General features: G+C 42.1%; 1 long non-coding RNA gene across 1 annotated transcript; it reads left to right on the forward strand.

The window, feature by feature from the left end:
- The first annotated feature begins 205 nt into the window (after positions 1-205).
- LOC311261542 lies at positions 206-23,943 on the forward strand. Its single transcript, XR_014623156.1, has 6 exons — positions 206-2,286; positions 7,931-8,202; positions 9,967-10,042; positions 16,087-16,154; positions 22,199-22,302; positions 22,796-23,943. It is a non-coding gene; the product is annotated as an uncharacterized lncRNA (long non-coding RNA).

Genomic DNA, 23,943 nt, shown 5'->3' on the forward strand with positions numbered 1-23,943 from the left:
ACCAGATAGTTTATGGCTTGGACGGCCTTCATTTAGCATCAGATTAAGAAAAATAGAAAAGGTGTATTGCCTTCATTGTGGCAGAAAGGTACCTGAAAACCTTGTCGAAAGACCTAACTTTTGCAGTGGTTGTGGCAAGGGGCTTCAAAAGATGCTTGGCGTTGAACCCACCAACGGACTGCCTTCAGGTAAGTTAACTAATGTAACGTTATTGTTGCTAATAAAGTAGTGGATCAGACCTGGTGGTTAGCAGGCTACATGGTTCCGAAAAAATGAAGAATGATGTTGAAAACGATATACTCTGGCACTTTATTGGTGTATAGACGGCAATATAGGGCAGGGGTCACCAACTATATTTGTCGAAGGGCCAGAATTTTTCCGGACAGACACCTTGGGGGCCGGACATTCAAATTAAATGATATAAAAATCACATTTTGGCCTAAAACATTATTGTTTCATGTTTATTGTTTAGATATTTAAATTTTATTACAAAACTGAAGGCATTTTTAGCCTTTACCAGTCAGGCTCCTATCACCTATACCACAGTCAACCACCAGCAGTAGTCTAGCCTACTCAACATTTTATTTGATGTGCCAAGCATTATTTGTGACGTGTTTTGTTCTGTTACCACGGTATTTACCATGCTCTTTTAAGTTATGCCAGTTGGTTTGTCATGCAAGGGCATGTGGAAAAATTATGTCAAAGAAGAACAGTATGTAAAACAATAAATGTTAAACAGTGCAGCGAGTTTGTCCTCCTTTTGGAACGTAAACAGACTGAGAGTCATAAAAGGTGGGGATTTCTGATGTCAGGCTTAGGGGTTATACAAAAATGGAGGACCCAAATGCAGACACACAGGAGGCAGGAGAGGGGGAAACAAAAGGTGAGCTTTTAATAACAAGCTGAATACAAACAAAATGAGGAATACAAAGCAACTAAAAATGCGTCACGAGGACAAAAACAAAGTAGCAACTAAAAGCTAAAACAAAGTGTAAACAAAAGCAAAGTACAAACCAAAAGAGAAACCAGACACCAAAACTACAAACATACCAATACGGGAGACACGACGAATCACTGGATGAAACACTGGGGAAGAAGCTGGTGGAGAACAAAGGGTGACAACAAGGGGAAACACAGACAAACACAGAGGAAGACAGACCAAGACGGACAGAGACGGACACAGGCTAACAGACGCTAATACGGAGAAAAGTCGGGAATGGGAAATCACAAAAGATCGCAGGGAGAAATGAAACGGACTCACGAAGACAAGAGGGAGGACTAAATACAGTAATGAGGGGATGAGAAACAGATGGAGTGAGGAGGGACACGGACAGGTGAGGGAATCAATGGAAGAACACACAGGAGGAACTGTCAAGCAGGACGCGGCACACAAGGGCAAAACTTCAAAGTAAAACAGGAAACAGAAACAAACAGACACTGAACCATGACATCTGATAGTTATTTCAGTCTCAGTTGTTTTTTCTGTTGCTTTAATAGCGGGGACCACAAGATATTTTCTCTTTGATCCTCACAATTTTGGAATCCTGTCGCGGGCCGGACTGGAAGGTTCGACGGGCCGGATACGGCCCACGGGCCGCCAGTTGATGATCACTGATATAGGGTATGGTAGAGTACAACGACGTTACTGGGGGGAAGGGAGGACATTTCTCTCCGTTTGATAACTTGAGAAGTAGTAAGTAAAGTAAGGTTAGGCTTGCTAATTTTAAAAAAACGAGACAAAAGAGAGCCGAGCAACAGAGAGCTAGGGAGAGACGGTGTGACAGTTTAAAGCTATGGTCTACGATTTGAAAGATTTGTTATTATTAATAACATCATTTAGATGGTGGTTATGACCCAATAGTACCACCTACACAATGTGGAGAGTAAAAGGAACCAAAAAAATCCATTCTCTCTAGTGTCTGTAAAACTGAAAAGAAATTGACCAATAGGAACCATCCGGCCCGGATGGCTCCTATTGGATCAATTTTCCGATCCAATCCTCGCTCACTCTCCTGCTCCTGCTCACGTCTGGTCCCGACCCACTTCCGCATTTGAAACTACAAGCGGACAAGAGGTTTGTTTTGGCCTGAGCTGTTCAGCTGCCTCTGCTCGCCCCACTGACAAAGAGTCAAAAGAAGAAAGTCTGTCACTGAAAAGACACAAACCGGACATGTGAAACAAAGAGGGCTCGAAACGGAATAAACATCGGGTCATCGTTTGAACGGTGGCGAAAGGTCCGTGAAGATATGGACCCGGTGCTGATACAGCGGCGTTTCTGTTGAGCAGGTAACCTTCGTCTCTATTGTGGATGTTGTGACACAGATAACTTTCATGCCGATGCTGCTTATGACTGTGAAAGCTGCCGTTAGTTTGTTTCTGTGTTATTAGACGTGTCTGTCTCTGCAGTGTTGTCAACACTTGTTTACTTGTTCGACGGAGACGTTAGCCTCTATGCTAGCATTGTAAGCTAACAACAAGTCTGAGTAGCACCGAACAGCACCTGGGACACACACAGGTTTTTTTTTTCAGCCACAATGTGGAAGCGATCGTTGTGATGAAAGCTGGCGGCAGCATCTGTTAGTCTCTTGGCCCTCAGTAACTTTTAGAAGTGGCTAACTTAGCTGTTGTAGCTGATTACGTAGCTGTAAGGTAACGTAGCTGTAGCATGCTAATGACGTTACGCTAGCTTGGCTGTGGAGCTTAGCTGTGGACATTGTAATGACTTACAAGATTTACGTGAGTTTCAACGTGCATTGTAATAACTTTATCTGTGAATCCGACATCGTTACTCCGCATTCAAAGCTGGGCTGTATTTGGTTTCTGCCGGTTTGTTGCTCTTAGTGCTTGTTGCGGGAGGTATAAAGTTCGTTGAAGAGAGAAAAAAAAAGCTTGTAGCCGGAGGGGGTGTGTCGCGGGACTCCGAGGGGAGAGCGATACGAGCTCGGAGGGGAGGGGTTAAGGAGCACAGAGGGGAGGGGTGCGTGTGGGGGGGGATGCTTTTTTCAAACCTTTCTCAGATCGTAGACCAGAGCTTTAACTGGTGTTCATTTTAACTGGCGAGGGTCCCAGATGTGCTGGAGGAGTGGTTTGAGAATCCCGTCTCGAGAGGGGTCCTCGGCCCTGTCCGCTGACCAGGAAAAACATTCCGATCACCCTGCTCATTGATCCAAGTCATGTATATGTATATTAATGTTGACGTGGCTTGAACACCACTATTCCACACAGAGATGCCGGGGTCTGCGACCTGCAAGCCACTTCACAATGAACGCTACAGAGCACACAATGACAGTGTAGGTGACTATCGATGCCTGTCCAAAAAAAACGCAACAGTCAATAAATCGTCCAAAAGTGCATGTTGTCGGTCTTATATCTTTGTCGTGAATGTCTGTACGTCACATACAGCTCATGGGTGGAACATTCTGAGGCATTTGTTCACGCCGAGCAGCTCGAGAGCAGCGTGGAGAGCGCTGTTAGCTGTGGAGTTGAGTGCACATCATCCAGGTCAACTTGTGACACTTGTTATCGAGTATTTCTTTCATTCCACACTCCGTTCAAATGGTCACTTAAAGTCATCGGTCCCAGCTGTATACATCGCTATTAAGCTGGCGCCAAGTTGATGTGAAAACTGTGTACTCTGTCACACAGCCTGCTCTTCAAACAGTCTGCAGAGTAGGGGTGTGCGATATGACGATATTAGATCGTGAAGGATTAGAATGTGTAGACGATCTGCCAAAGTGCAGAGATCGTAGGGATCGTCTAGGGCACATTCTATAACTTGCAGTTCTATGCTGATGCACCGACGCACCGAACGTATTACGGCGTCAACCTGACCGACCAATCATAGCGAATTACGGGGAGTGACGCGCTTTCTTACCCGCCTCCTTGTTTATGTGTGTAGCGGTAGCCGCATGGAGAGCCATGACAGAAAGCCAAACGGAGGAGTTGGCCGCTTTTTTAAAAAACAAAACAAAAAAAACAGCTTTTCACCATCTCTCATCTCTCATCTCTGCCAGTTAGCCCCTCCACCTGCCGCCTCTCTCGGGGGCGGGCGGGCGGGCGGGCACGCACACACACACATGGGCGCATTGATAGGTCGCGGTAAATGCGCTATATCGCGCTAATTGTACAGTGTTCAAATTACCGCAACCCCCCCCCCACCCCCTGGTCGGATAGTCCGACCACTGACGGACTTATTTGACCCTTTTCAATAAGCTATTTAGTGTTTTGATATACTTAAATCCTGTTAAAATGATGAAATTAAATGTTAAGTAAAACAAACAGTAATGTCTTCATTGATATTTTACTTTCATGTTTATTGAAAGCTACCTTTTATGTTGCAAGAGTGCACTTTATCAGAGTGTTGTTGTTTACCTTTTAGTATGTTTACGTTGTTTGCACATGTTGGCAAAACTGCAACTATTTAAATTAAAATCTGTTCAGAAAGGTTATTTGGCCTAAATTGTCTGTTTTTCTTTTTTTCATTTAAGATCGTGATAAAATTGAAATCGTGATTTTTATTTAAAAAAAATTGTGATATGATATTTTTGCCATATCGCCCACCCCTACTGCAGAGTATGTTGATATCCAGCCCGAACTCAGCGTGAGGTCGGTCAGCTGTGGCAAAGCGTGAGACGCCCAGATCAACCTGTGATACAAACACCTGTATCGACCGTCGATCGTGGTTCATAGCAAAGTCCAGACATGTATCTCACACTGCTCAAGATGTCAAGATGAATATCAGAAAGGAGAGGATGACTTCTTACCAGAAGTTAGGGCAGGTGTCAGCAAACTTTACTATCAAAAGAGACATTTTTGCCCCGTCCCTTGCCAAGAAAATCTGTCTGGAGACGCAAAACATATTTGTGTCTTATAATGAAGGTAACGCAGCATAGAAAGTTTAACTTGAAGATTATTAATAGGCCTAAATGAACATTCATTTATATTTTCACATGATGTGGCAACTCTGCAGGGGGCTACTTATACAGTAGGTACTTGAACTTTGCATTTCCATTTCAATGATGCCATGTTTTGGTGCATTTATGAAATAAAAGAACTAACCTACCATTAATAGAAATACAGTAGCGATACAGAACTATATATGTAGACTTACTTAAGTCCTCCCTGTGTTAGTGAAAATGTACAAAATTAAAAAGTAGCCTCATTTGATGATAAATAAAACACAAAGTAAAAGTAAAAAAAAACAGCACAGTTTAATTTTATTTCAGTCCATCTTAGTGTGAGTTAATCCTTCTTTTTATCCTCAGCCACATACAGTGATCAGCCCTCGGGCTAGAGCATGAAACACAATGTTAGCTCAGGATCATTCAATTAATCACAACTTGATAGAACAGATACCATTCTGTGTGCAGGCTGCACATTATACTGTCGGAGAATGGAATGGAAGAACAATCACTGTAGGCCTAAAACATTGATGATGATATTAAAATATATATATATATTTACATATGTATTATTCATTTTCATGTAAAATGTCACAGGGAGCTGCTGCAGAGGGGCAAAAGAGCCACAGGTTGCAGAGCCCTGAGTTAGAGTGAATTACTGGCTGTATTCCCCACTTGTCATCATTTACACCCACCAAATCAAACCATGGGCAACACACCAGCCCCGTGTTACAGCAGAAAAAAAATCCAACATATGTCACTGTGGTGGACAATATTACATTCAAGATACAATGCAAGCCCTATGTACTCTCACACAGTAGCAAGAGTGACCCACAATTGTTACATAAGGAAAGACAACAGTAATGTCAGTAATGTAGGACTTTATTTTAGCTGTCCCAGCCTTTACAAAAGTAGTCCCCCTCAGTAGAGGGACGACCAACACATGTGGTGTGATACCACATGCTGCATGTGATGCAGTCAATCTGAAAGGGAAGCCGATGTCAGATTTCGGCAAACAGGTAAGCTCTTTTGCCCTTTTACTCTAACTCACACTGAAATGGACTAAAATAAAATTAAACTGCCTGGACTTTACATGCCTGGACTTTGCTATGAACCACGATCGATGGTCGATACAGGTGTTTGTATCACAGGTTGATCTGGGCGTCTCACACTTTGCCACAGCTGACCGACCTCATGCTGAGTTCAGGCTGGATATCAACATACTCTGCAGACTGTTTGACAAGCAGGCTGTATGACAGAGTACACAGTTTTCACATCGACTTGGCGCCGGCTTAATGGCGATGTATACAGCTGGGACCGATGACTTTAAGTGACCATTTGAACGGAGTGTGGAATGAAAGAAGACCCCGGCATCTCCGTGTGGAATAGTGGTGTTCAAGCCACGTCAACATTAATATACATATACATGACTTGGATCAATGAGCAGGGTGATCAGAATGTTTTTCCTGGTCAGCGGACAGGGCCGAGGACCCCTCTCGAGACGGGATTCTCAAACCACTCCTCCAGCACATCTGGGACCCTCGCCAGTTAAAATAAACACCAGTTAAACTGTCACAACGGTAGCGGGAATGGCATTACATCTTATTTTCAGATGTGTTAAAATGGTATAATGTCATTCGGGGGTGGTTTCTCATAAGAGCAGTATGGGCAGCCGGCCCGGGGCGGCATGAGCGCCCACAAAAAAAAATAAATAAAAAAATACCAAGCCGAAAGTCGCCCACAGTAACCAGCTCTGTAGCAGCCACCTCTGGGCTAATCTCGGCGGATCGACCCTGGCACCGACCCGTACCGGCTGCCTTAAATTTGTTTGCATTCATTTCATCCGGTTTTTGTATTGCTCATTAACACGTTAAGTCAATTATGTCATGTTGCCATGTGGGGAGTGGGCGCCCTCTGTTTTGTAAATTGCGTCTGCTGCTGCTGAGAAAGTCTCACATACAGAGGTTGTGGAAGAAGGGGGTGGGGGGCGGGGGATAGGTTCAGCTCTGGACCTCAGCTCTCCCTACTGGTGCGGGGGAGCGGTGAAGCAGGGGATTCAGAATCAGAATCAGAACTACTTTATTAGTCCCGCAAACTGAGAAATTTGTGCGTCACAGCAGCCAAAGGACAGTTCAATATAACAATAAGCAATAATTATAGTAAAAAATATGCAATATAATAAAAAGGTAAGAGATAGAAATTTATATACATAATATGTACAAATATAAATAGTGTAATTATAGACAGTGTGGGCAGTGTATTGTTATTATAGGTGTCATGAAGGTGAGGTTCACCCAGGGTGTCATGCAAACTAGGACCGCCACTGATGTCATTACATTTCTACTTAAAAATGTACTGTCCTGCTACGCTGACAGCCAAATGCGCCAGTTGTACTGGAAGTTGGGAAATTTCAAGTAACGTAGGTCTGCTCGGCCTTTACTCTGCCAGCTAACGTTAGTAGACTGGAGAATGTGCGAAGCCTGTGTGAACTTTAGTTTTGTAACCTGGTAAACACAAGCCAGGAGTTTGTGTCTGAAAACAGCCCATGTCTCCCACCAGGCCCGAACAAAATTATAGGGGACACCCTGTGTAGTCTAGCCATGCATTTTATTTATACCACTATTGTTGTATTTATGCACCTGTAATGCATGCTTTGCCATTCACAAGAACGCATTTTTCGTTTGTTTCCCTGTAGTATCACAGAATCCTCCATCTAATCCAACCCCATTGGTAAAAACCTTCCTGGAATACCAGAAGAAAAAGGATATCATGAATATCAAATGTTGTGTAGGCTACTGTGGAAATTAAATCATTGTTTTTTATTAGCAATTATTTGGCCAAGATCGATCATTATGTTTTTTGTTTTCCAAAAGTACCTCCAAATCTGCCATTTAATAGAATTCGAAGTAAAGATCCTTTTTACATCTAAACGTAACATTTGCCAGCCTTGTAACAGCAAAACAGTCACTTTTGAATTAAGCATTGTTCTTTAATCCAGATGAAGAATCACCGTATGTTTTCTATTGCAGAAAATCTTGGCTTGATGACTGCTCAGAAATGTGGTTTAACAGACCCTGACAGCACTGCTCAAAGTCTTCTTCATCAGGCTGTGAAAAAATGAGGGACTTCAATAAAGATTTGGATGAAGGACCCTTCATCCGTCTTTATCCGGATGGATCTGAAGTCATCAATACCCCTGGGACACAAAGACCTTTTATTCTAAAATAATACAAGGCAGAACTAGGCAAGCCATATCAACGAATCAATATTTTCATCTGCTCTAAGAAGGACTTTGAAGAAGGTAAGTGTTTTTTCCATCAGTAACTCCTGTGCCTAGTTGTTTTACCTCTCTAAGAGAGACTGTAGCTAGTTAATGAAGTAAAAAAAACAAAGTATCCAAGAAACTGCTAAGTGCAAAGCTATTTTTACTTGTTGTGCATAGAGTTGTTACGATTCCGATGCCAGTATCGGAAATGCCGGCATCGGTATCGGCGAGTACTGGAGTCCAGGCACTGATCCGATACCACGTAATTTATTAGCCTAGCTCCGTTAGCTCCGAGATTCTACCGGATATGTGTCCGCTGCGTTACGGCTCCGGTACGGTTTGGCTCCGTCGTCCTCGTCCGGCAACCCCCACCAGCTGTGTTTTGAGTCCGCCACAGCGCAGCTCCGCCGATCAGCTGGAGTTACGAAACCGAGGAATTCCCGCGATGATTACATAATCACACACGACCGCAGTTATATGTATGTGTTATAAACACAACAACACGAAGTGTTCCCGACTGAAGGATTAGAAGAAGAGCGCGTATTTGTCTCTTATTTGAGGTTTTTGTGCTTGTATCAACACGGAGTGTTTTATTTTGAGAATTAAAGGATAACTACCGTTTTTTACAACCTGGACCTTATTTCTAGCAAAATATATGGTCATTTACTCACCCAGATAACTTTGGTGTCATTTGAAGTCGTTCGGACGAAATTAGATCCAGTGCAGCGCCGATATATCCATATAATGCGAGTGACGGGGCAGCGACACACAGCCTCTATAACGCATTATCTGCCACGAAACTAGTTCATTTCACCAATATTTTGTTGCGATATGCTAGTGCTATTCCCCTCTGAGTCCGGGCTCGTCCGTTATCAACATCCGGGCTCAAACTAGCAGTAGCAGCTACAGGTAAACAAGCTGGGCTGTCGCGGGTGCGCGCGCAGCTCAGAGACGACATCTTCCAGGTCAGAGGTAGTAGGGCAACCTACAGACCCCGGATGTTGACAACAGACGAGCCCGGAGTTATCTGGGTGAGTAAATGACCATATATTTTGCTGGAAATAAGGTCCAGGTTGTAAAAAACGGTAGTTATCCTTTAACTGGATGTCATGTTATTATTTCGTGTCTGACTTCCTGTCTGCTCTGTGCTGAATTCGGCTTTATACTATTCTTTTTAAAAATAAATGGCTTTCATTTGCTGTATTCATTCATGTTTTACAAAGGGTTTAACCTGAGCCAGGCCTTACCACAATGATAATCATATCACAGTCATGCAGGCGTAGTATGATATATATAATTTTTTATAACACACTGGTATCGGTATCGGTACTCGTATCGGCCGATACCCACAGCACAAGTATTGGAATCGGTATCGGGAGGGAAAAAATGGTATCGGAACATCTCTAGTTGTGCAGGTATATGTTGCCGTTGCTCAAGCAGAGATCTGACCTTGAGCAAAAACCAGCTGCTTCTGACACAGTGTGTCAAGGCGGCTTTCCATTCAGCACTTTCTCCTGGATTTAGCTACTTTTTAAATCTTTATCATTAAATGTAAGTGGTGGTGGCCTTGTGGTTAGGGATCTGGGTTTCCAAATAGACCACTTGAAGGTTATGAGTTCGATCCAAGGAGCAGCCACCATTCTGCTCCTGCGCAAGGCAGTTAACCTCAAGTTGCTCCAGAACGACTGTCCCTGTAGTTGGTTCCCTGTAGATAAGAGCGTCTGTTAAATGATGTTATATTGTAAATAATGACTACAGTTAAGACTTCAATGCCAGCTTGAATTATTTTGTGTTTTACAGTTGGAGAAGTGCCAGACATTTCTGACTCTTACTCTGAGATTTTCATAAAAAGACCCACAGACGTTGATCTACACTGGTGAGTGCAATATATTTGTTTTTTTGTCAATGGTCGATGCTGATATTTGGTTATGCGAGCAGGAAACCTGCGAGGTCCCTCTTGTTTTTATAAGGATTATTATTTTTCTTTGTCCCAAATGATCGCATTTTGCACTGCCTGAACATGGATGAAAACGCGATTTTATTTGGCAAACGCATTAGGCTTAGCAAAAATTTCATAATGTATGGGCGTCGTGAACGTCCACCACTGGTGCTATAATCAAGGAAAGTGCGTTTTGGCTTATAACTCCAATATACTTTGTCGCACATTCAAAAACCTTATATTCACGCGTTCCCTGAATTGTGGTGAATCTAGTGATATAGGCCAGGCCCATTTCCGATTTGCACCAAATTTTGCACAAACCCTCATTGATCCATGGAACACAACTAGCAAAAGTTTTGTGTTAATCGGACTGTATTTGGTCAAGATATGCAAGACTGTCTGTTTGACCACAATGTGCAGGATATTGTAGTTCTATATTTTGGGCGTTTTTTTATCAAAATTCTTTTAATAGAGTGTCCACAGATGCTCTGTGCAAAGGTTCGTGCAAATCGGTGAAATTGCCTGGGAGGAGTTCTAAAAAGTATGTTTTTCATTTTTTGCGATTTTGCGAATGGAAATTTACTGTGAATGTGGGTGTGGCCTACATCACACAATTCAGCTGAATTCAGGGAACATGTAGATATAAGGATATGATGTAAAGGCTCTGTGTAACCTATGCGTAACGATCGCACCGGAGCCCTCGTTGGAGCAGCACAACAGTTAGATATGGATATTTTTATTATAATAATAACTGGTGAGCCTGTTGAAAGATAGAAAAATCTTCCTTACCGCATGCCGCCATGCATGTAATCATAGACGTCGGAACTAGGGGTGCACACCCCCTCCCATCCGCCCCCTCACACCCGCCCCCTCACACCCCATCAGCCCCTCCCTACCCACTGCATTACGCTTTAAAAAAATAAAGAATCTGAATTTAAACTCAATTTGTCTTACTTACATTTATCTCTTTCATATAATTAATGCATAGATCTATGCTTTTGATGTGCAGCCTGCCTGACTACATACAGTAGCCTAGGCATCTGGCATAGGCTACTGTATGGAGTCAGGCTGCATCTGGACCCGGTGCGCTCCGAAGTGGAGCGGCGTTTTGATCAGGAGGGACTCTGCGTAGCTGCAGGGCGAGAGCAGGCAGTTCTTGAGGTGGCTCAGGGGAAACGAGTGGATGTGGGTTCCCCGGAACTGACCCCCTTTCCACGAGAGTGGCTAAGCCTTGAGCTGGACATACTGAGGGATGTGTGTAGGGGACAAGAAGTTGGCACCATCCAGGATGTTGTGTCCATCCTGCATATCTTGCAGCCCCAAACCCGCTCCATGCTGTCAGAGGTGGAGAAGCTCATTAAGCTGCGTCTGGCCCTGCCAATATCTGTCGTGGAATCCGAGCGCTCTTTCTCAGCCTTGCGCGAGTTGAAAACATTGCTGCGCAACACCATGACGCAGGAGAGACTAACACATTTGACCGTTATGAACGCTCACAGTGACCTTATGGATGAAAACGATGTCTCGACCCTCCTTAAAATCTTCATCCGTAGGTCAACTGACTTGTTTGAAGAAGGTCCACTTTTGGAAATGCATGAAAGCCCCGAGTCAAGAGTGCAGACTTTTCTTTTTTTCATTCAAGGGTACAAATAATGCTGTTATGTTCCTTAAATGGCTTGATTTAGTTATCAAAGTTTCATTTTCTTAACAATAAAGATGCCGTGTTCATCCATTCTAGTTCTCTTATAATTGATATAATTCAAATCAAATCCTTAATCATTGGTAAGTGTGCGTGCTTCCCCCGCCCCTCCCAACAAAATTCCCACCCCCCTCTCAAAAAATAGTTCCGACGTCCATGAATGCTGTCAAAACTTTCATTTATAATTTCCAACGCAGCCTCCATAATTCTCAACCTGGAAAAAAAATAAAAAACGACCCCAAACCACAGAGATGCCGATTCACACGGGACTAATATTATCAAATGACCTCTGTGTTTGGCGAAATATGGTAGATAATTTGCGGTGGAATTTTTACTTGACAAATTATGGACATGGCAAATTTGCACGGGATTAAGATCACAGACGACCTCCGCAATTATTACAAATTACTAGAGGTCCCCAGGTAATACTAATCTCGTGCGAATAGAGCTTAGGGCTATAATTGTTATGGTGTGGGCACAGTGCCAAATATAGAATTAGACTGCCACCAGAGCACCACCTAGTGTCGGATTGGTAACGCCTTCGACAGCTATCCTCAGGAGGGCATTGGCAATGAGTGTACCAAGTTTTGCGTTAATCCGACCAATCGATGTCGAGATATAAAATACTTCAATTTAAAGAGCGCCACCTTGTGCTCATCTGTCATAATTTTGCACAGAGCCTTAGGGTATCATGGGGAAGTAGTAACCTGAGTTTCATGTTTTTCGGACACACCAATGTGGAGATATGCAATACTTCGTGTTTGGAACAAAATGTACAGGAAGTTGTTATTTAATAACTATAATTATTATTATTATTATTATTATTATTAGGGCCTGAGCACTATTCTCGTGCGGGGACCTATTGTATCTGTAAGGATTCTTTATTATTATTTTTTGTCCTTCCCCAAGATCGCATATTTGGCAACCTGAACATACCCCAAAACTCACCAAACTTGCAACATATGTCACATGTGGTAAAAAAATGTGATAATTCAGCATGATTGGGGGTGGGTGTGGCCAGGGGACTCCATAGCGCCACCTAACGTCGGGTCATGTGACCAAAAACTTTCTCGGATCGTCATGAAATTTACAGGACTTATGGGTCTCAAGGACTTTGCCCGGAATTATTTTTGTCGGAATTTTTGGTGCAACAGGAAGTCGGCCATCTTGAATGGCGTGCAGTGATTTTCATTTTTCCGACGCTGTTTTCGGGACTTTAGGATATTCGCAGACTCACCAAATTTGGCATGTAGCTTCTTACCCATGAGTACGTTATTTCGATACCACAACTGCCCTCATGTGCAGCACGAAAGCTCAGTAGCGCCCCCTAACGCCGCCCTTATGGCTTTTCCCATTCTGTACGGACCCAATGTCTGTGCCTTGTACTTTAACTAACTCATCCTACAGATTTAACGCCACAGACTTCATACTCACCAAATATCATCTTCAGAACTTGATGATGACACCTTGTGAAAAGCTTTCGCCTACGTTATACCTGGTGGGCGTGGCAGTGTGTTCAACTTTGCAACACCCCTTATGGCTTTTCCTATTCTGTAGGAACCCATTTCTAAGCCTCGTATATTAACTAACTCCTCCTACAGATTTTACACCACAGACTTCACATTCGCTCAGTAGCATCCTCATACCTTGATGATGAAAAGTTGTGCTCAGCTTTTGCCTACGTCATTCCTGGTGGGCGTGGTGATACGGTTTATTTCAATGACCCCCTAATGGGTTTTCCCATTCTGTACGGACCCAAGTTCTTTGGCTTGTAGTTTAACTGTCTTTTCTTACAGATTTAACACAGACTTCACATTCTCTCAGCAGCATCCTCATACCTTCAACAGCCTGGTGGGCGTGGCGGTGCGGTTAATTTCGACTTCACATTCTCTCAGCAGCATCCTCATACCTTCAACAGCCTGGTGGGCGTGGCGGTGCGGTTAATTTCGATCCTTGGCCATCAAACAGGAAGTACTTATAACTTCAACATACAAGTTCCCATCTACACCAAATTGCTAACACATGTAGAGGGGCTCATCCTGAATACGTCTCTTCTATTCTATATAAATATTACATTTTTAATATAGAATATATAGAATATAATAGTATAAGTATAATAGTATAACAATATAAATACTTAATAATAAGTATTCTTTGGAATATCGAATTTCTTTTAATACCTTTTTGTCAGGAGGGTCCACAGATGCTGTGTGCAAACTTTGGTGCAAATCAGTGAATTTGCCTGGGAGGAGTTCAAAAAAGTAGGTTTGCGACATTTCGCGAGTTAGCGGAAAAAAACGCTATGTGAAAATGGCCGTGGCCTATATCACGAGACCACAATTCAGGGAATGCGTGGATATAAGGTTTTTGAATGTGTGACAAAGTATATGGGAATTATAAGCCAAAACGCACTTTCCTTGATTATAGCGCCACCTAGCGGTGGACGTTCACGACGACCATAGATTATAACATTTTTCGCCAAGCCTAATGTGTTTGCCAAATAAAATCGGATTTCCATCCATGTTCAGGCAGTGAAAAATGTGATCATTTGGGACTAAAAAACATAATAATTAAAGCTGCAAGCAGCGATGAACGGGCCCTCGCCACACGTACATCGGGCTGTGGCGCTGTCGGAGGCTGTGTGCCCAGATGTGTGCTCGCCCTTTGCCTGTAGAAATTTCCTACCTAAATGGGATCCGTGTCACTGAAAACACAACAGTGACATATTCAGTGACTTCCTGTGTCCAGTGGGTGGCGCTATAGATATGACACAGTATTGATGCAGAGACGAATTCAGGGTGAGCCCCTCTACATGTGTGACCAATTTGATGCAGATCGGCAATTGTATGTTGAAGTTATAAGGACTTCCTGCTTGATGGCGAAGGATCGAAATTGATCGCACAGCCACGCACACCAGGTACAACGCAGGCTGTTGAAGGTATGAGGATGCTACTGAGTGAATGTGAACTCTGTAGTGTTAAATCTGTAGGAAAAGATAGTTAAACTACAAGCCATAGAACTTTGGTCCGTATAGAATGGGAAAAGCCATAAGGGGGTCATCCAAATTGACTGCACTGCCACACCCACCAGGAATAACCTGCAAAAGCTTTTCACAACTTTTCATCATCAAGGCATGAGGATGATACTTAGTGACTGGGAAGTCTGTGGCGTAAAATCTGTAGGCCAAGTTAAATAATGTACGAGGCTTAGAAATGGGTTCCTGCAGAATGGGAACAGCCATAAGGGGTCACCGCACTGCTACGTCCACCAGGTATATCGGAGGCGAAAGCTCTTCGAAAGCTTTTCATCATCAAGGTCTGACGATGATATTTAGTGAGTGTGGCGTTAAATCTGTAGGACAAGTTAAATAATGTACGAGGCATAGACATGAAAAAAAATTAATGGGAAAAGCCATAAGGGGGGCGTTAAGGGGCGCTACTGAGCTGTTGTGCGGTGCATGAGGGCAGTTTTGGTATTGAATTAACGTACTCATGGTTAAGAAGCTACGGGCCAAATTTGGTGAGTCTGCGAACATCCTAAAGTCCCGAAAAATGAGTCGGAAAAATGAAAATCGCTGCACGCCATTCAAGATGGCCGACTTCCTGTTGCGGCAAAAATTCTGACAAAAATAATTCCTGGCTAAATCCTTGAGACCCATGACTCCTGTAAATTTCATGACGATCTGAGAATGTTTTCGCAGGGACAAAACAACGTTTGGTGGCGCTGTGGAGCCCCCTGACCACACACACCCCCAATCATTTTTAATTATCAAATTTTTCACCACATGTGATGTATGTTCCAAGTTTAGTGAGTTTTGGGGTATGTTCAGGCCGCCAAAAATACGATCTTGGGGATGGAAGAATAATAATAAATGAATTCCGCCTACAGTTACAATAGAAATAATATAAGAAATAATCCAAGCAAATTCAATAGGTCCTTGCACGAGATTCGTGCTCGGGCCCTAACAATCATTCGAAAAACAATAGGGACCTCGCAGGTTTCCTGCTCGGGCCCTAATAATAATCCTTACAAATACAATAGGTCCTCACACGAGATTCGTGCTCAGGCCCTAATAATCCTTACAGATCCAATAGGGCCTCGCACTGGTCAGTGCTCAGGCCCTAATAATAATCATTCGAAAAACAATAGGGACCTCGCAGGTTTCCTGCTCGGGCCCTAATTACTGTAATATAATGTACAATTACAGCACAGCTTCCACACAGTATGTCATTTTTTAAATTTTTTAAGTTTTTATATTTATTCTGACATGTTAATCTCAAATCAGATGTTTATTTCGGACACTGATGACCCATTGGAGTGCAACTCTGGAGGATGAAAGAAGACTACTCCAAGGTAGTGAGTAGAGCTATTGGGTCTTTTGTCATATTATTACACTAGGCAGATACCCCACATTAATGATCAAAGGTTAGTGTTGCAGTTGCAGCCCTTGCCACTACCACTGCTGTGAACACAATGGAAAACACATTGTACAGGTAGTGTTTCTTTTAGGGTTTCAACACACTTTCAAACACTCACTGTCATGTATGTCACCATATATTGTTTCACCATTTGTTTATTTCATGGGGTGGTAGTAGGGGTGTGCGATATGACGATATTAGATCGTGAAAGGATTAGAATGTGTAGACGATCTGCCAAAGTGCAGAGATCGTAGGGATCGTCTAGGGCACATTCTATAAATTGCAGTTCTATGCACTGCATGAAAAGTGGGATTTTCGGCCCCGTAAACGCCCGGAAATCTAGCTAATTTTCGGCAGTTAACGACAATTTACAGGCTGTGAATGTGGCGTTCGTCTGTGCCGAAAATTGTCAGAAACGAACCATGACGTATGTGGAGCTTGCGGAGGTGCGAACGGCTCTAATTAGCATATAAATAGCAGCGAAACCACGCCTGGCCAGAGGATGGCTTGAATTTCCTCACTCAGTATTGGATGAAACCACCACTTTTAAACACGAAAAATCACTAGTGATTGTCAGTGATCTGTCACTATTGGTCACCCTGGGTCATTATAAATGTAAACCCCACCCCTATATATATATATATATATATATATATATATATATATATATATATATTCATTCATTCATTCATTCATTCATATATGCTATAGACTACACTATTATTACCATCAAGGACATGAATGAAGTTATTGAGGAAAGGAAAATTTCAAAGACAGAGCTTTATTAGCAGAAACACAAACACACAACTATGTACAATTCTGCCCACACAACAAACGGGAAGCTCAGGAGAAGGCCTATCTACGGTGGCCCTGAAGTGCAAATCACAACGGCAAATCAGAAATCACAACGGCAAATCAGAAAACACAACAACAAAACAGAAAGCACAACAGCAAATCAGAAAACACAACAACAAAACAGAAAACACAACAACAAATCAAAAAACACAACAACAAAACAGAAAACACAACAACAAATCAAAAAACACAACAACAAAACAAAAAACACAACAACAAAACAGAAAACACAACAACAAATCAAAAAACACAACAACAAAACAGAAAACACAACAACAAATCAAAAAACACAACAACAAAACAGAAAACACAACAACAAAACAGAAAACACAACAACAAAACAGAAAACACAACAACAAATCAAAAAACACAACAACAAAACAGAAAACACAACAACAAATCAGAAAACACAACAACAAAACAGAAAACACAACAACAAAACAGAAAACACAACAACAAATCAAAAAACACAACAACAAAACAGAAAACACAACAACAAATCAAAAAACACAACAACAAAACAGAAAACACAACAACAAAACAGAAAACACAACAACAAATCAGAAAACACAACAACAAAACAGAAAACACAACAACAAAACAGAAAACACAACAACAAATCAAAAAACACAACAACAAAACAGAAAACACAACAACAAATCAGAAAACACAACGACATTAACCAAACCGGAAAAGGTACCCTCGGGCGTCATGAATCATAGTGATTGGACTGGTCCGTCCTTTGAACCTGAAGGACATGGTTTGCATGTTTTCAAAACAAGAGCGCTGCCAGTGACGACATACACGCTGCTATTAAAGAATATTTTGATGCAGGACATGTATATGGGTCCGTGTATCATCTGATCATGCAATTATATTTAATGTGGCAAACGAAAATACGAGTCAATATTCCGTTTTTCTGTGTTATTGTGTGCACCAAACATTGAAAACTGGTGTTTGTTTTCCTATTTTCAGCCCAAAATGGAAAATATAATCAACAAGGAAACCAAAATGAAATAATAAATCTAATTTACATTTTCCGTTATTGTTATACCATTTCCCACGGTACATTTCTGCTGTGTGGCCACACTTTGCACATGCGCAATGTGTAGGGACTCGCTCGGTATCCATGGTGAGCAACGACACACCGGTCTGAGCGTCCCACGGTCCAGTCCATTGACTGTGTACAGTCTATGGTCCAGTCCCAGTAGACTACTGGAGTCCCACGTTCTAATGGCCTGACTCGAGCCATACATGTCTCTAATTAATGACATGTTTATGAATGGAGTGACGTATCATGAGATCTTAGAAAAGCTGCGAGAAATGGGTGTCCAGCGGGGAAGCTCTGAAATCACACAGAGACGCCGCATTATCGCTGCAGCGGTTCACCAATTCTCCACTGTTGGTTGTTCACACAGAACCAAGCAGCTCCGGCGTAAAAGACGAACCAGAGTATAGGCTAATTCACACAGAAAGCCGGCGCTGTGGCTCCAAAGGAGGCGTGACATACACGTCATGATGATGACGTATATGTTTTTTTCAAGGTGTTTCCCGGTGTCCTCCTGTTAATCTGAACATGAACCAGCTGACTGTTTATAATCATATGGATGCCGTTATAATGTGTTGTGATTGAGACCCCGACCCACCAAACATCCTGGAAAGTGACAAAGTTACGTTTTTCAGTCTAAATTACATATAACATAATCAGCATCAGTCAACAGGACGCTGTCTGACTATTTCACTAGCATGGAGAGAGGCTGTTTTCTGGGGGGAAAGTTCACTGAGTCTCGGTCAGGAGGGCTGACCGTTGCGGTGATTAGGTCTCGTCATCAAAGTATTCATTAATAGCAGTGTGTATGTCGTCACTGGCAGCGCTCTTGTTTTGAAAACATGTAAACCCTGTCCTTTTGTTGTGTTTTCTGATTTGTTGTTGTGTTTTCTGTTTTGCTGTTGTGTTTTCTGATTTGCTGTTGTGCTTTCTGATTTGTTGTTGTGTTTTCTGATTTGTTGTTGTGTTTTCTGATTTGCTGTTGTGCTTTCTGTTTTGTTGTTGTGTTTTCTGATTTGCCGTTGTGTTTTCTGATTTGTTGTTGTGTTTTCTGATTTGCCGTTGTGTTTTCTGATTTGTTGTTGTGTTCTCTGTTTTGTTGTTGTGTTTTCTGTTTTGTTGTTGTGTTTTCCGATTTGTTGTTGTGTTTTCTGTTTTGTTGTTGTGATTTCTGTTTTGTTGTGATTTCTGATTTGCCGTTGTGTTTTCTGATTTGCCGTTGTGTTTTCTGATTTGTTGTGTTTTCTGTTTTGTTGTTGTGTTTTCTGATTTGCCGTTGCGTTTTCTGATTTGTTGTTGTGTTTTCTGATTTGTTGTTGTGTTTTCTGTTTTGTTGTTGTGATTTCTGATTTGCCGTTGTGTTTTCTGATTTGCCGTTGTGTTTTCTGATTTGTTGTTGTGATTTCTGATTTGCCGTTGCGTTTTCTGTTTTGTTGCGTTTTCTGATTTGCCGTTGCGTTTTCTGATTTGTTGTTGTGATTTCTGATTTGCCGTTGTGTTTTCTGTTTTGTTGTTGTGTTTTCTGATTTGTTGTTGTGATTTGCACTTCAGGGCCACCGTACCTATCCTACAGCACTGTGAAGTGTCTAGATAGGTACTTTCCAAGTGTCCAGTAGCATACAAAATACAAGACATACATTACAAATTAACAGTAGCTACAGCAAACAGTAAACAGAGCAAGTGGAGTGGAAGTGAAACAGTGCAGTCTGCCGCCTCGGAGCTGTAGGTGGTCCATTTTGCAGACATCTGTGGTGCATTCACGTTGCCCTGTACTTGGGAATTGCCTCTAATCTCGACTGCAGCGAGGCACAGAGCTTGGTCTTACTGTCTTACAGGCAGCTGGAAAACAATTAAAGGAGAGTGGTATTAACAAAAAAATGTAAGTCAAAGTAAAATTAAACAAGGAAGGAACAGGAACAAAACAGTAAAAGTTACACAATGGCGTCACTATCAGCGTCATGTAAATCTGGACTTGCGGACATAGCTCCGAGCAAATAGGAGGTCACGGCCTTGTTATGAGACGAGGTTAGTCTGTGAAAACAAAATGAATGGTTAAGATCGGTATCTATTAACGTATATGTTTCCTTATACAGCCGAATCAAAGCATATTCTTAATATCTTACCCTTGCTCCGGTTCGTAGCGCTGTCCGGGCTGAAGAGAAACTCATGCAGCGCTATCCGGCCCCGTTGGGGTCTTTGTGTTTGCCGTCGGTCTCACAGCTCCACACAGGCTTTACTCATCAGGTTAGCTTGTTGCTAGCTTGATAGCAAAGTCCATGCAAAAGCACTGCTAGCCACTAGGTCAGAAGCTAACTTAAACTCCTCTCTGTCTTCTTGTGCTGAGTAGTCCACTCAAACGGACAGAACCCATCACCAATGACGTTTTTATGAGTCCTGGTTGAACACTTTCACTCAAACTGGCGTAGATATTAACTAAAAAGTTTGTGTTTCCACTTTACAGTAGACAACCTGCATCTCTCGTCTTCCTCCGCTTGTCACTCTCACGCATCTCCGCCCACTTCCCCTTCACCTCAGTTCCTCCACCCCCTCGTCCTTTGACCTCAAAGGTTATCCAGGAATCAGAAAGGTCCCGAAAGTAACAAAGTCACAAAAGGTCCAAGGATAACAAAACCACAAAACGTTTGTGCAACTCTCTTTCCTATTCTTACAGGCATTTAACAAATATTATTACACAACCAATAATTAACATTTTAAATGCTGCATTCAGTAAACCTTTGTGGCAAAGCCTGATTAAACTTAATTGTTGAAACAAATTGTTTGTGTATCTTTTTTACATAACATTGGCCATTGCTAATGACATGCACAGTAATTAATCTACAATACTTTCATTAAATAAAAGCAAAAATTTAAGAGTCTATAATTAGGCTATACTGAGCCTGATCTATTTATACCAGAGATTTTCTAATGAAGTTAATACCTTTTAAAAAAATATCACCTGGAGTAAAACTCCCCCTGCTACCCTAATTTGCATGTGTATAGCTCACAGCATTTTCATTTACATGTTAAAGCCTCCCCTAGAATTAGGGGGAGGGGGTTCATGGGGGGACAACTGCCAAGCAAGGCCCGCGTCAATTTCTGACAATTCACGGCAGTTTTCGGTGTTGCCTGTAAATTGCCATGTGCAGCCGTAAACCTGAACTTCCACGTCAATTTACAGTGCCGCATACTGCCGAAAATCCCACTTTTCATGCAGTGATGCTGATGCACCGACGCACCAAACGTATTACGGCGTCAACCTGACCGACCAATCATAGCTTACCCGCCTCCTTGTTTATGTGTGTAGCGGTAGCCGCATGGAGAGCCATGGCAGAAAGCCAAACGGAGGAGTTGGCCGCTTTTTTAAAAAACAAAACAAAATAAACAGCGTTTCACCATCTCTCATCTCTGCCAGTTAGCCCCTCCACCTGCTGCCTCTCTCGGGTGCGCACGCACACACACACACGGGCGCATGGATAGGTCCCCCCCACCCCCCCGTCGGATAGTCCGACTACTTACGGACTTATTTGATCCTTTTCAATAAGCTATGTAGTGTTTTGATATACTTAAATCCTGTTAAAATGATGTTGAATAAAATAAACAGTAATGTCTTCATTGATATTTTACTTTCATGTTTATTGAAAGCTACCATTTATGTTGCAAGAGTGCACTTTATCAGAGTGTTGTTGTTTACCTTTTAGTATGTTAGGTTGTTTGCACATGTTGGCAAAACTGCAACTATTTAAATTAAAATCTGTTCAGAAAGGTTCTTTGGCCTAAATTGTCTGTTTTTCTTTTTTTCATTTAAGATCGTGATAAAATCGAAATCGTGATTTTTATTTTAAAAAATTGTGATATGATATTTTTGCCATATCGCCCACCCCTAGGTGGTAGTGGTTTCAAATGGATAACCGGAAGGTTGTGAGATTGATCCTATGGGTTGCTGCCGTTGTGTCCCTGAGCAAGGCACTTAACTTAGGTGCTCCAGGGGGACTGCCCCTGTAGTTGGTTCACTATAAGTCGCTCCAGATAAGAGCATCTGCTGAATCATAATTAATCACATATTTTTTTATTTGCAGCAGTACACACAGCTGTATGCTCCTATTGTAATTGAGGATGATGAGGATGACAATCAAGATTGTGATGTTGTACCCATAAGCACTGACCCTGCAAAAACAGCCAAGTAAGTATTATTGGCTGCAATCTTGTGAAATTTAAATTATGTGTCTTATTAGAGGTAATCATTGAACCTTTTTTATTACCATTGTGAAGTCAAAAGCAGAAGATCTTTATAAAGGACCACATCAGTGCTTTTGGACATGGCAGCCTATTTGCTATAAACCATGTTTATTGAAAAACCTACACCAGTATAAATAATTTGAAGAATGGACATTTTAGTGAAGTAGGATACATCTTGTGTAAAGGAATTCAGCATGAAGTTCAGACTAATTTTTAAAAAGGTAATTTATCTTTTTTGTGGAAAAACCAGGTCAGATGCAAAATATTCTCTGAAGTACTCTATAGTGTTAACATAATGGAACACATTTTTCCACTCTTTCCTGTACATTGTAAAAATGAATTTGATAAATCATATGAAAACATAATCCATAGTATCCATGAGAAGTGATCAAGTATTTTATATACTTTTCTATTCTGTTCTGTATCTATTGTCATAGGAACACAGGTATATCTGCAGCCGAGATCATTGCGGAATTAGCAGATGCCATTGACCACAAAACTGTCAGCAGATTCAATATCACACACTCAAATGTTTGGTATGGAGCATTCAGAGGGTTCAGACGCTCAAGCTTCTCTGAAAAATCGGATGTGCTTGTGAAGTTCAGTGATGATGCAGGCTCCTCTGAGGAATGAATAGACACGGGAGGTCCAAAACGAGAATTTCTGACACTTCTAATGAGCCAGTTGCAGTCTCGACCCAATTTTGAAGGACCCCCGGAGAGTCAGTACTTGGTCTACAATGCTACAGGTTTGTTGGTAGCCCCGGACCTTGAATAGTTTGATGTAAGCCAGTAAACAATGCGGGATTCAAATTTTCAAGTGCTTTACTTTCTGATTCCTTGAGATACTGAATTTATATTTGTTGTAATGTGACTGTGACTGTACTGTAGCTATGTAACTCAGTGATGTTTGTTTTTCACCCTGTGCATCCCCCCAGCAATCACAGAGGATTAGTATTTCTTGGCAGGGACAATGATAGCTGTGTCCATAGTTCATGGAGGACCAGGCCCACATTTTCTCTCTAGGGACCTGGGGCCTCATGTACTAAGACTTGTGTGGATTTCCTACTGAAACATGGCGTACGCTAGAATCCAGAAACTGTCGTATGCACAAAAAAAATCAGATGTATCAAAGTGTGCGTACGCATCGATCCAAGCACTTTTCCTTTGTACATCCCAATCAACGTGGAATTGAGCGCACATGTAGTCGTGCTAAACTCCTCCCTGTCCATGCCCTCATTTAAATATGCAAATTAATTTAAATTGGGCCTCCACCGGGGATTCCCCTCGCTGCACCATCAGATTTACACCATGAGTAAAGGGAAGAAGCGCAACTTCACCGAGTCTGAGCTCGAAACGCTATTAAATAAATTCGAGACGCGAAGATCTGTATGATTTGGTAGCCTCTCGCCAGGGATAAACACCAAAAAAAAAAAAGAAATGTGAGTGGGAGCGTGTGTGTGAGGCAGTGAACGCTGTGGGGTCGGAGCAGCGCACACTCAATGTAATTAAAAATTAAAAATGGTCGGACGTGAAGGTGGAGGTGAAGCGGAGGATTTCTGCCCAATAACATGTAAAATAGATTT

Source organism: Pagrus pagrus (genome assembly GCF_965226575.1).
Source record: "Pagrus pagrus genome assembly, chromosome: 8".
Taxonomy (NCBI): domain Eukaryota; kingdom Metazoa; phylum Chordata; class Actinopteri; order Spariformes; family Sparidae; genus Pagrus; species Pagrus pagrus.